This window comes from Ornithorhynchus anatinus, chromosome 17 (assembly GCF_004115215.2).
Source record: "Ornithorhynchus anatinus isolate Pmale09 chromosome 17, mOrnAna1.pri.v4, whole genome shotgun sequence".
NCBI classification, from domain to species: Eukaryota; Metazoa; Chordata; class Mammalia; order Monotremata; family Ornithorhynchidae; genus Ornithorhynchus; species Ornithorhynchus anatinus.
In genome coordinates, this window is record NC_041744.1 from 12,126,032 (window position 1) to 12,139,674 (window position 13,643).

The 13,643-nt window shown below is 42.1% G+C and overlaps 1 protein-coding gene across 4 annotated transcripts in view; it reads left to right on the top strand.

The window, feature by feature from the left end:
* The window catches only part of VMP1 (vacuole membrane protein 1), a 107,330-nt gene that overhangs the window by 6,698 nt on the left and 86,989 nt on the right, over positions 1 to 13,643 (top strand). The window contains exon 1 of one of the 4 annotated variants that reach the window (XM_039914404.1): positions 13,319 to 13,342. The exons of the other annotated variants lie outside the window; for them this stretch is intronic. The gene's annotated coding sequence lies outside the window, so the exon portion shown is untranslated. Of the gene's footprint in view, positions 1 to 13,318; positions 13,343 to 13,643 lie in introns of those variants that run through there. 4 annotated transcript variants of the gene reach the window in all.

The following is a 13,643-nucleotide window of genomic DNA, read 5'->3' on the forward strand; positions in this document are numbered from 1 at the left end:
GGAATTTTGGTCCGCAGGGGATTCAGAAAAGCAGTGAGGCTTAGTGGACAGAGCCCGGGCTTGGAACACCATTCCCAGCTCTGCAGCCTGCCTGCTGGCTCTGTGACCTTGGGAAACCACTACACTTTTTAAATGATTATTATTATATTAAGTGCTTACTATGTGTCAAGCACTCTTCTAAGCACTGGGATAGATACAAGTTAATCAGGCTGGACACAGTCCCTGTCCCATTTGGGACTCTCCATTTAAGTAGGAGGGAGAAGAGACATTGAATCCCTATTTTGCAGATGAGGCAGCCAAGGTACAGAGAAGTGAAGCGACTTGTCCAAGGCCACACAGCAGGGAAGTACAGAGCCTGGATTAGAACCCAGGTCCTCTCACTCCCAGGCCCATGCCCGTTAGTGCCTCTTTTGTAAAATGCGGATTATGGACCTTTTCTCTCTCCCCGATGGACTGTGAGCCCCATGTGGGACAGGGACTGGGTCCAATCTGATTATCTTGTATCTAACCCAGCGCTTAGAACAGTGCCTGGCACATAGTAAGCACTTAACATATACCATTAAAAAAGGTATCTGTTACATTTACCATCACCAATGGTATGTATTGAGTGCCTACTATGTGCAGAACACTATACTGAGCGCTTGAAAGAATACAAAAGAGTTGGCAGACATGTTACCTGCCCACCGTGAACTTTCAGTCTAGAGGGAGTGACAGACATTAAAATTATGTACTAAGCGCTAGAGTAGACACAAGATAATCAGGCTGGACACAGTCCCTGTCCCACATGGGGCTCACAGTCTTGATTCCCCATTTTACAGATGAGGGATTAACTATACCAAAGTCTTGATTTGGAGGTAAGGGCTTTATAATGGAGTAAGAAGAGTTTATGCTACACTAGAGATAAGCAAAAACTGACCCGGGTTTCAGTAGGTTAAGGAAATTCTAGACTTTATAGAGAAGGGAAAGGGAAATGCCCAAGGCAAAAAAAAAAAGCATTTGTGACACCTTTAAAATGATTAAACCTTAAAGATTCTCAGTCTAAAATGGCTGCTTCACTGTAAGCATTTCATTTTATTTTTTTTTTGACATTTGCCTTTCTCCACTAGAGTTTGATATTCTTGAGGGCAGGGATCCTGTCTCCTAACTCTGTTGTATTGTACTTTCCCAACTGCTTAGTACATAACAAATACCAAAAAAAAGCTGCTTAGTAAATACCGGTGCTTGACTGATTGATTGCTCATTCCAGTGTCTACAATGAAATATTGGAAATTCCTCCCACACAGGTGCCTAATCCATTAAAGATAAGTGTGGCAGAATTAGGTTGGATTTGTAAATGGACTTAAAAGCAGCATGGCAGTGAAAGTGTTAAGAGAAATTTAATTGTTTTTAAATTAAATTTGTTGTTGTTGTTAAACCCTAATTAAACCAGGGGTGTAGAAATCAGGTGAAATCTGGCAATCTGGCCAAACTCGAAGAAACCGTACCCGAAGCAGATCTCAAAAACCTCTTCACTTGTATTAGTGTGTGCGATTGTTTTATTGCAGATGCTAAGAATCAGGGGTAAAGGAAGTAATGGGTTCCAATAGAGGTTCTGGAGTTATTGGTAAATATTTGAAGTTCCTTTCATTTTTGAAGGTGACACTACTGACCGTGAAGTCTACTTTTGGGTGCTAGTACCCCTGAAAAGACTGACTGCCATGATCACATCATGAAAATTCATTCAGTTGTATTTATTGAGCACTTATTTTGTGCAAAGCACTGTACTAAGTGCTTGGAAGATTACAACATAACAACAAACAGATACATTCCTGCCCACTGTGAGTTGAGATTTTAGAGGGGGAGACAGACATTAATATAAATAAATAGATAAATTAGAGGCATACAAAATTTGTCAATGTTGTGGTAGCAAGTTTATGGTAATATTGTGCTATGTTGTTTGAGTGTGGTACTTTTTTTTTGTCTTTGTCTCATGCATCCCATGAAGCTGCTGTTTTAAAAGAGTGATTCTTTTCTCTTTTTTCCAAGCATATCTAAAACCGGCTTTACTGCCTCTTTAATTTTTCCTTTGGCCTCCTTGTTTTCATTTGTCCTTTTTCAGTTCCGCATAAGAGTCTATGGAATTTACTCACACAGTTGCCCCATTTGGGGCACGGTTTATGTAACATTAAATCAAGGGTGGGGGCTATTATGCAGACCTGTATGAGAATTATGTTTAGAATAAGGGGAGCAAGAGAAAAAGAAGGGAAGAAGAAAAGTGAAAAGGCTACTTGAAATGTCTCTTCTGTTGCATTCTCCCAAGTGCTGCATGAGTGAACCCTGTTGGGTTTCTTGAATCATCTCTTTTGTCAAAAATGAGCCACTGTGAGGTTGTTGATGCATCACTGGTTGTACTGCAAGGTGTCTTTTAATGTTGGAGTTATTTTCTTTGACCTAGTCTTGGCATCTTTGACTCACAGGGCCTTGATGACTGCCTATAAACAATGTTTTAGAGGAAACCCATTGATTGTTTATGATGGGGCTTAATTATGGTATTTAACAGTGCTTTGCGCATAGTAAGCGCTTAACAAATACCATCATCGTCATTATTATTATATTAACACAGTGCCCTAGCACCTAAGTACCATCCCTGACACAAAGTAAATGCTTAATAAATACCATAAAAAAAATTAAGCACTTATGTGTCCAGAAGTGTACTAAGCCCTGGGGTAAATGCAAACATTACAGCTCAAACACAACTCCTGTCCCAAAGGGAGCTCACAATTTAGGCGGGGTAGACATGAAGACAATGGTAAGAATATTTTGCAAACAACAACCGGCAACAAAGTCAAAAGCAAAGAGGTGAATGTCAAGACAAGTAGAATCAATCAGTCAATCTATGGTATTTATTGGGCATTTTCTGTGTGCTGAGCATTGTACTAAGTGTTTGGGAGAGTATAATAAAAAGAGTCGGTAGACAAATTCCCTACCCACCACAAGCTTACAGTCTAGAGGGGGAAGACTAGAGGTGGGGTGAATCCTGGAGCCTGTAAACGGGGTTTTGTGTACAAACAGGGTTCTGTGTACCAGCAGGGCTCAAGTAGTGCAATCTCTGTATTCTCCAGAAGTAGTTTCAGTGGTTAGGGGTAGGTCACTCTATGATACAGTGGATATTAGTGCCAGTATCCAACTATTTGTAGATAGTCTGGTAAGAGGAGTGTTGTCATATGGCAAGAGAGATTGATCCTCTAAATCTGCATGCTTAGTCCATGTCGCAGAGAACATATTTACCAACTCTGTGGTGTTGTACTCTTCCAAACACTTAGTACAATGTCCTGTACGTAGTAAGTGCTCAATAAATTCATTGATTGAGCATCTGTGTGCACAAAACTGAACTACATCGGTCAATAGTATTTGAATGCCTACTGCCCTGAACTGTCAGTCATTGTAAATCAATATGAGAAGGAGCATGGCCCAGTGGCTAGAGTACGGGCCTAGGAGTTGGAGGACCTGGATTTTAATCCCAACTCCTCTGCTTGCTTGCTGTGGGTCCTTGGGCAAGTCCCTCAGCTTTTCTTGCCTCAGTTTTCTCATCCGTAAAATGAGAATTAAATCTTAACCCCTCCTGCTTAGGTTGGGAACCCCAAATGGGACAAGGACGGTATCCGGCCTGATCATCTTGCATCTATCCTAGTGTGTAGTACAGTGCTTGGTGCGTAGTAAAGGCTTAATAAATACCATTATTATTATAATGTGCAGCCAGAGAGATAGGAGGAGAACCAGGAGAGGGCAGTGTCAGTGAAGTCAAGGATAGATAATGTTTCCAGGAGAAGAGGGTGGTCCACAGTGTGGAAGGCAGCTGGGAAGTCGAGGAGGATTAGGATGGCATGGCGGTTGTTGGATTTGGCATGAAGGAGATCACTGGTGACTTAAGAGGGCAGTGTCCATGAAGGGAAGGGGACAGAAGCCAGGTTGGAGGGTGTTAAGAGAATTGGAGGAGAGGAAGTGGAATTAGTGGATGTAGACAAATTGCCCAAGGAGTTTGCGGAGGAATGTTAGGAGGAAGCCAAGGGGTCAAAAGAAATTTGGTTTTTTGGGGTTTTTTTAAGGTAGAGATTACATGAGTACTTTTGAAAGCAGTGGGAAAGAAGTCATTGGAAAATGAATTGTTGAAGGTCAAGGGGAAGGTCAAGGAGGGCGGAAGGGAGGAGGCAAGTGTTTTGATAAGTGTGAACAGTTGGGTTTGAAGGTGCAGATGGAGTGGGTAGATTTTGAAAGGAGATACTGTTGGGAAAGATGAGAGAATTGAAGAAGGGGCTGGAGGAGGGAGGTACTGGAGAGGATAAGGGTAATATTTTAGGGAGATCCCACCCAATGTAAGAAATAAAACCAGTGTGCCCCAAACTAAACACTAAAGCATGTGGTTTTTTTTTTACCATATCCTAAAGTGTTTTACTTAAAATAGCATTTGATTAAGAACTGCTAACCAGTACAGTACAATAGAAACAGGAGCTTTGACCTTGTGGTGAAAGTGCAGATCTTTTTGCCTTTCGACTAAATCGTATTTCTGGATAAGGAATATGGGATTGTCCTGAGAATGTTGAAATAAACCTGTGAGTAGTTTGCCCTAGGATTGTGGAACCCATTAAAATTCCTGCATTTTTTAGTAGCTAATGTTTTGTTTGGTTCTTGACGACTTTGCTCAATACCGTATCTATTGGCTAAATGGAAAAGTAGGTCTGGGGTAAGGTGGCCTGTCCCACCCTTTGGAAAGCTATAGTAATTTTGAAATCAACTACTTGCAATTTTTAGAATTAAAATAAAATTAGTGGAACATTTTGATCCAGAAATATGTGCACTTATTGCATAGTCTCCATTCTGAATAGATCTTTGGAGAGTTTGAGTGCTTTTAAGATGTGTCCTAATTTAATATTTTAATTGAATAGTTCCCATGAGTTTTAGGAGGCTAAAAGCATCCAAGTAGTTTTTATATTTTTCTTACGAAAGTCATTAACCTTCACAAAAACAATTGAAAAATTTGGCAGAACTCCACGATAAAACCGATGCTTTCGGTCTCAGAAGGGGCAAGAGTGTTAGTAAAAGCAGTAGTCACTTTGATTTTTGTCAAGGTACTGCAGTCGACTCTTCTGCAACATCACCTGGGCTTGTGGCAAATGGGGTGGGGGGGGCAAGCCTTCTCAGTGAACTAAGGTATTTTCATTTGCATAATTTGCTTTCACCAGCCACACTTAGTCTAGAGAGAATAATTCAGACGGAAGTGCTCCAAACTATCACTGTACCCGATGACCTAGGGAAGGATTAGGGTTGTATTGTCAGAAAGCTTTTGATTATAAACATATATGTATTCTGCAGTTTTTGTTTCCATACCTCCTTTAGACTGTAAGCTCTTGTTATGGGCAGGGAATGTGTCTGCTTACTGTTATATTGTACTCTCCAAAGCGCCTAGTACAAGGTGCTCTGTGCACAGTAAGCACTCAATAAATACAGCTGAATGAATACTACCCCTTTTTTGGTGGAGAGGAGAGCAGTAAGTTTCCACTTTGGGTAATACAGAGTCAGTTTCTGGGAGCCCCTTTTCGGTTCCCTTTCCAAGAGTGAGAATTTCCAAAAATGATCATCTTGGCTGTCCCGAACAGGATGCAGTCTCACTGCACAATCCTGCTGCTATTACTTACTCCACCCCTTTATGTGTCCAGTGGCCCATTGGGCCACTGGTAACAGTAACAAATGACAGAACTAAAGGAGGATAAATACTGTATGAGCTGGTGAAAGTTTAGTAAGTCCCCAATTTTTATCCGATCAGTAGTTGAGAGTGACTAGAGCTTTGTCACTAGTGGACAGAGTACAGACCTGGGTTCCAATTCTGGATGGGCCACTTCTCTGTTGTGTGACCTTGGGCAAGTCACTTTATTTCTCTGTGCCTCAGTTCCCTCATCTGCAAATTGGAAACTTAGACTGAGAGCCCCATGTGGAACATGGACTGTGTCCTACCTGATTAGCTTGTATCAACCCCAGTATTTCGAACAGTGTTTGACACATAGTAAGCGCATAATAAATACCATTATTATTATTAATAATGTCACTAAACATACTAATAGATGTATTTGGCTTTGCTTTAGAACTGCAGTCATTAGTGTACTGAAGGAGGATATTTAATTCGTAAAGCAGACTTAAAGGTTTTGCGAATGAAGCCATTAAAACTCAGTGTTTTCCATTTCATTTTGGAATGGCATGAAACAAGAATAAGACCCATTGTCTGGTATCTTTTAGATGGGGGCCTATTGCTTGTTGCTCTGTAACGAAGGTTAGGGTTCTGGGTCTTCAGATCTTGGTGTAAAGCAATTAAATATATTGTGGAGACACTTGACTGGACCTTTCTCCCTCCGTCCCCCCTTTGGCTCTGTCCCAAAGAGGAGCTGGTGCTGGCAGTGTGGAGTCAAATGGTGGTAAGCACTTGATGCTTACACATCACCTTCACTTTCCCCATTATTCTCCTGCTCAAAGATGAGGGCTCCTCAGCGCTTAGAACAACGCTCAGTGCTTAAAACAGTGCTCAGTGCTTAGAACAGTGGTTGGCACTAAGTAAGCGCTTAAGTACCATAATAATGATTATTGTTATTATTGCTGAAGAAAAAACCAGCAGAGATTTGTTTGCCTTTTGCCCTTCCCTGTCTGTCTTTCTCCCTGAGCCTCGCCAGGGTAAGGATGGCATGTAGATCACTGTCTCCTGATGTAGATCTCTCTGAAAGGTGTGTCTCCATGGTTTCTCACTGTCTCACCTGATCACCACCTTCTCAAAGCTGAGCCTCCAGCAGCCTCCCACACTGCTACAGATAAGCGACAAAAAAGAGAGGTGACGGGAGGGTTTAAAAAGTGGGGAAAGGCCAATGGGGAGAGAAGTGACAGGCACAGAGGTGTTGGGGAAAAGTGTTTGCAGTGAAGACTCTCTCTTCAACCCTACTTTGCTCGTGTCAGAGACGTGGGCTGGTGGAGCCTGGAAAATTCAACCCCAAAAGTGAGAGGGCAGAGCAATGGAAGCAGCGTGGCCTAGTGGATAAGAATCCAGGCTTGGGAGTCAGAAGGTCGTGGGTTGTAACCCTGGCTCCGCCACTTGTCTACTGTGTGACTTTGGGCAACTCACTTACCTTCTCTGCATCAGTTACCTCATCTGAAAAATAGGGATTAAAACTGTGAGTCCCATGTGGGACAGGGACTGTGTCCAACCTGATAATACCGTATCTATCCCAGGACGTAGAACAGTGCTTGACACATAGGAAGCACTTAAGAAATACCATCATTATCATTATTATCATCACCCCTGAAAATCCACAGAACAACGGCCCCCATCACTCCAATACAAGAGGGTACCGTAACTTTTACGATTTCAAGTTTCTCTCCTTTCCCCGTCCAACTGTTCAGTTTATGAGTATCCTGAGAAAGTTTTGTAAGTGCAGAACCTCTTCAAATGATGTGGAGGGTTTTTTGAGTGTTAAGCGCTTAGTACAGTGCTTTGCCCACAGTGAGCGCTCAATAAATGCAATTGAATGAATGAATGAGTTTGCAAAATCATTTCCATTCTGCGATGGTGGTGACAAGCACAGGGAGGAGTCTTTGGGTAATGCACAGTCAACCTCCAAATTAGAAAGTCAGCCTGTCAAAGACTCAGAGCAAGTTAAACTCGCTGTTATTTATTTTCCAAACTACACTTGATCCTCCTTTTTAATATTTTAGTTGAAACCTTGATTTCTATGTGCAGCCCGAGGTCAAGAAGATAAGTAAAAACAGTTTGGTGATCATTTCAACTTGGAATAATTTAAACTAAGATTTTCATTGCACTTTAGAGACATTGTGGCCACGGTTTCAGCAGAATAGAGCTTAATTGTGCTGTCAGTACTAGATGAGTGGCTCACAAAGAATCTTCTGTGCACTCACTAATGCAGAATTTTCTAAACAGCTACTGTCCGAAACAAAGGAAAACTATATCATGAGGTCATTCTTATTTTGAATGTTTCAGCTGCTTTTTAAGTAAGTTAGTAACTGCTTTTTGATGTTCTTGGTATTTAGATAAGTCTTCAAGATAGGACTGTTTCTCAGTGATAAAGATAAGATTTTAATCTTCCTGCCTGACTTCTTCTCTTCTCTCCCCTCGTTCCCAAGTAAACTGTTTCCAGGTATGTTGCCCACCGTGACTGTTTTCAGTATAGTTGCTGCTCAGTCCGTTTCGAAAGCCGTGCCATCAGAGGGCATAAGCGAACACAATGAGATGTCTTGCCTTAGGTGGGGCAGACATGAATTTTAACCTCCTTATCTCTCCATGTGGCGGGTGCCCAGAGTTTGATTTTTTTCAGCTGCGGCTGTTTCGCTAGGTTGATCTTGGAGTTTTCCTTTCCTGCCCTTTTGCCCCCTACTATGACTTTTTATGCCCCTCCCGCCCCCCGCAAACCCTGCCACGTTCAGTGTCAGAAAGGACTCTGAGTGCAGGAATTCAGGTGTTGACTAAATGCTCTCCAAAACTTCTGTCGACTCAGTTAAAGTGGCTGGCTAAACTCAGTTCACCAAGTTCGTATTCCCCTGACTTGCCCTAGAATGTGAATCAATTTAATAATGTTGGTATTTGTTTGTTAAGTGCTTACTATGTGCAGAGCACTGTTCTAAGTGCTGGGGTAGATACAGGGTGATCAGGTTGTCCCTCGTGAGGCTCACAGTCTTAATTCCCATTTGACAGATGAGGTAACTGAGGCACAGAGAAGTGAAGTGACTTGCCCACAGTCACACAGCTGACAAGTGGCAGAGTTGGGATTCGAACCCATAACCTCTGACTCCCAAGCCCGAGCTCTTTCCACTGAGCCACGCTGCTTCCTTAAGCCAGGAATTTTCCACATTTTTTATTTTTAGAAGCTGCACCCATATCGCCTCTCAAGGTTTCACCTGAAGCATCAAGATGCTAAATGCTTCAGTCTGATTCTAGACTGTAAGCTTGTTGTAGGCAGGGATTGTGTCTGTTAATTGTTCTGTTATACTCTCCCAAGCGCTCAGTAAATGCTCAATAAATATGACTGAATGAGTGAATGAAAGAAGATTCCTGCTCGTTTCCCTAGGTCCTCAATGAGGCACTTACTCTTTACCTATACTACGCGCTTGGGAGCGTACAATACAACAGACACATTCCCTGCCCACAACGAGTACTGGACAGAGGGGGAGACAGACATTAAGATAAATAAGTAAATTAGAGATGTGCACTTAAGTGATATAGCGCTGGGGGGGGGAGATGAAATAAAGAGAGCAAGTCAGGGGGCACAGAAGGGAGAGGGAGAAGAGGAAAGGAGGGTTTAGTCAGAGAAGGCCTCTTGGAGGAGATGTGCTTTCAGAAAGGCTTTGAAGCCAGGGAGAGTAGTTATCTGTAGTTTTCTGTCGAATAAGGGGAGGGAGGGCGTTACAGGCCAGAGGCAGGATGGAGCCTGGAGATTGGTGGTGAGATAAGAAGAGATGGAGGTACAGTGGGAAGGAGTGAAGTGAGAGGGTTGAGTTGTAATAGGAGAGTAGCTAGGTGAGATAGGAGGGGGTAAGGTGACTGAGTGCTTTAAAAACAACGGTGAGGAGTTTCTGTTTGAAGGGGAGGTGGATGGGCATCCCTTGGAGGTTCTTGAGACAAGGGGATACATGGCCTGAATGTTTTTGTAGAAAAATGATCCGGACAGTGGAGTGAAGTGTGGACTGACTGCATTCAGTCTGTGGTGCCAGATCCTGCTGGTTTTTCCAAAAGAGCATATCCTAGATCATCCCCTTCTTCACCCTAACTGCTATCATCCTGAGATGAGCTCCGGTCATACTGTAGCTAGGCTCATTGCCTCGACCTCCTCGCTGGTCCCCCAGCCTCTAGCCTCTCTCAATTCCTACCTATACTATATGCTGCTAGACCGATCACCTTCTTGGAGTGTCCCTCAGCCCACATCTCTCCTCTCTTCCAAACCCTTCACTGATTTCCTTTGTCTTTCCACATCAAACAAAATCTCCTCACGATGCACCTCAAAGCCCTTCACAGCTCATCCCATCTTATTTCTCTGTGCCTCAGTTATCTCATCTGTAAAATGGAGATTAAGACTTTGAGCCCCTTGTGGGAAAGGGACTGTGTCCAACCTGATTGGCTTGTGTCTGCCCCAGCACATAGAACGATTCTTGACACATAGTAAGTGCTTAACAAATATTATTGTTGTTGTTATTATTATTATTCAATCTCTTCACCCTCTATCCCCCATCCCACTCTCTCCTCCAAAGCCAGTCTTTTAGCTGTGATGTGCCCTCAACTCTCCTAGCTCCATCCCTTCAGAAATGCCATTCTCCCATCTTGGAACTCCCCATCTCCCCTGCCAAATCCAACAGACCACAGCTCTTCACACATTCAGAGCTCTCTTAAAGTTACACCTCTTCCAACAATTCTTTTCCAGCACTCTAAGCCATATAAACACATCAGCCAACTCTAACACTTAGGAATTTATTTATACTCACCCACAGTACTCTTGCATATGTTCATGTGGTGATTTATTTTGACTATTCTAGTAAATATTTCTAGGTCCATTCTCACTTATTCTGTATTTCCCAAGCACCTAGCATACAGCACCACATCAAGTAGGCACACCAAGTAGGCGCTCAGTAGATAGACTATAGCCAAGATGACAGTGATTGGGTGCGGCATTCTCTTTCTTGAAAATTGAGCTCATGATGTAAAACAGGTTGATTTAAAATACAATTAAAAGGGTAAGTATAGTTAAGCCATTAGAGTTATTTCAGAAGAAAGAGGAAGAGTTATAACTTTAGAAAACATTTTCCCAGGACATCTGAAGTTCTAGCTAAAAATCAGTCTAGTGTATTTATTGAGCACTTACTGTGCCATATAAGCATGGAGAGTTACAGTATCATAGAGTCTGTAGACACATTCCTGGCCCACAAGAGATTAAGACCGTGAGGCCCACATGGGACATGAACTGTGTCCAACCTGACTAGTTTGTATCTACCCCATCACTTAAGTACAGTGCCTGACACATAGTAAGTGCTTAACAAATACCATTTTAAAAAAAACCCCAAAACATTTACAGTTAGACCTCTACCCCTAAAGGCAGTGCTCAGTGTTGAAATTGAGTGTTTCTGGGTTTTTTTTAAGTCAGCATCGTTCAAAGAATCCAAGGGGGTGTCAGGATCACATTTCTGACTCTAGAATTGATTCAAAGAGGAAACCCTAAACCCAGCATCAGAAATGGCAACTGGAGTAGCTCCTCTTCACTTGCAGCCCTGATCTCCAACCAGAAGAACACATTTCTGGGGCTTCTGGGGTCGAAGGAGCTCATGAGCCCTGTCTTTTGACTGGGGAAAACCCAAGAAGGCCCACACCCCGACCTTTTACCTTTTCCCAGCCTCCACGTGGGAAGTAGGCTAAAATGATAATTACTAAAATGGCATCCTGACCTGATACTTGCTCACCCAGGGGGCTTCCTCGAGGAAGTACCTCTAAATTTGATTGGCTTCGAATCTAGTGATTAAATTCCTGCTGTTGAATTAGATTTATTCAGTTTTCCTGTTTCCTCCTCCTGGTAGCACTCGCTTAGATCGCCACTTTAATTGTCATCAATAAAGCTTTATTAAATGTCCTTGGGGTGAGTAGCACTCTGCTAGATAGTGTGCTCATTTCATTTGGCAGCTGCAAAAAAGCACATTTGTTCCTCTGCTCATTTTTCAGTGTTCAAACAATTGTTTCTTCACCAAATACGTTATTTCCTATCAGTCCCCAAATGGAACAGTTTGAACAACTCTCCTTGGCTCAGTGGAAAGAGCACGGGCTTTGGAGTCAGGGCTCATGAGTTCGAATCCCAGCTCTGCCACTTGTTGGCTGTGTGACTGTGGGCAAGTCACTTAACTTCTCCGTGCCTCAGTTCCCTCATCTGTAAAATGGGGATTAAGACTGTGAGCCCCACGTGGGACAACCTGATTCCCCTATGTCTACCCCAGCGCTTAGAACAGTGCTCGGCACATAGTAAGCGCTTAACAAATACCAACATTAATAATCACTCAATGATATTTATTGAGCACTTGCTTTGTGCAGAGCACTATACCAAGAACTTGGGAGAGTACAACACAACAGAATTAGCAGACATGTTCCCTGCCCATAAAAAGCGTACAATCTAGAGACTGTAGTAATGGAATTTGAGTAACCCCAATCTCAAATCACATTCTCTGCCCAGAGGGTTCTTTCTAAAGGAGACAGAAAAGTATTTACAGATAGTCAGAATAAATATTGTACATATATGTATGAGTATTTACATATTTATAGAATTAAATGCACAAACTCGCAAGTGCTAAAAGTGGCTGTCAGTTCAATAACGAGTAGGATGTTGAAAATTAATCAGTATGGGCCTGTTGGAGGAGGTGGAATCTTAGAAGAACTGTGGAGAAGGATAGAGCTGTTGGGTTTTGGGTGGGGAAGGGAGTCACGAGGTGGAGGAGGGAGTTCCAGGCTGGGGAAATATTCTATCTCTGCCTCCAATGACAAAAAGACCTAGTATCCTTGAGCCTAAAAATTCAAGGAAAGCAAGCCATCTTTGGGTCACTACCCTCTCTGGGACGAGTCATCGTGAACAGACTTCCCCAGTTGAACTTTATATTTCTCCATAGCTTTTATTCAACAAAAGATAGAAGAAATATGCTGACATATATGTCTGAAGAGAAAACCTGAATTATTTTACTTTTAAAAATATGAATAAGAATAAGAATGGATTATGGGTGGTGTTTTAATTAATGCTTTTTTGACGATCTGCATGGTTAAACATTTCAGTCCTTTCAATTTTGAAACTGGAAATTCAACTTGTTTATGAAGGAAAGAGCTAATTAAAAGAATACGCTCTAGTTTCCTGGATTATTTCTTACAAAACAAAATGCCAGTCTATTCTAGCTTTTAGGGGAAAAGTTTGGAGGAGGAAATGTCACTATGATATTTTTTCTTTAGTCTATTGTGAAAGAATCCCATTTTGCAGAGAAGAGAATTCCTTTTGCAACTATTTTCTCAAATAAATTGCACAATGCCATTTTTATGAATAAGAACTCATAAAGAGCAAGTTGTTTTGCTTAAAATTATTTAATCTCAAAAAGATGTGGATATGGGAAAGAGTAAATAGAGGAAAACAATCAGTTTTCAGAATGTTTTTCTAATGAAGAAATTTTTTGGAACATTTTACGTTCGTAATTTAAGTAACTCTTATTTTGTTCACTGTTCACAGGGAGAGCATTAATTCCCATTATATAAATTCCCATGTAATAAAGGTAAATAGTTCTTCTGAATGAAGCAAGTTACCTACATGTAGGGTGACTATTCATCCATTTTTCAGCCAGTCTGTCCCCCAGCCAGGACCGATACGAAAGCAGGTGCTTTTGTGTCGAGTTTTTGTGATTTTTATATTCAGTACCGAGCTGTCCTCTGGCATGGCTCCCACTGCCGAATTCTGCAGCTTGGAACTGGTGCCAGAGTTCTCACAGACCTGGGAGGGGGACACAGGGGAGCGAGTGGGAGGTGTGGGGGTCCCTCTGAAAAAGATTCCATGATTTCATGAAATGGGCCCCAAACGGTGCCTGTGACATCATGTTACATTGTGTACCTATAG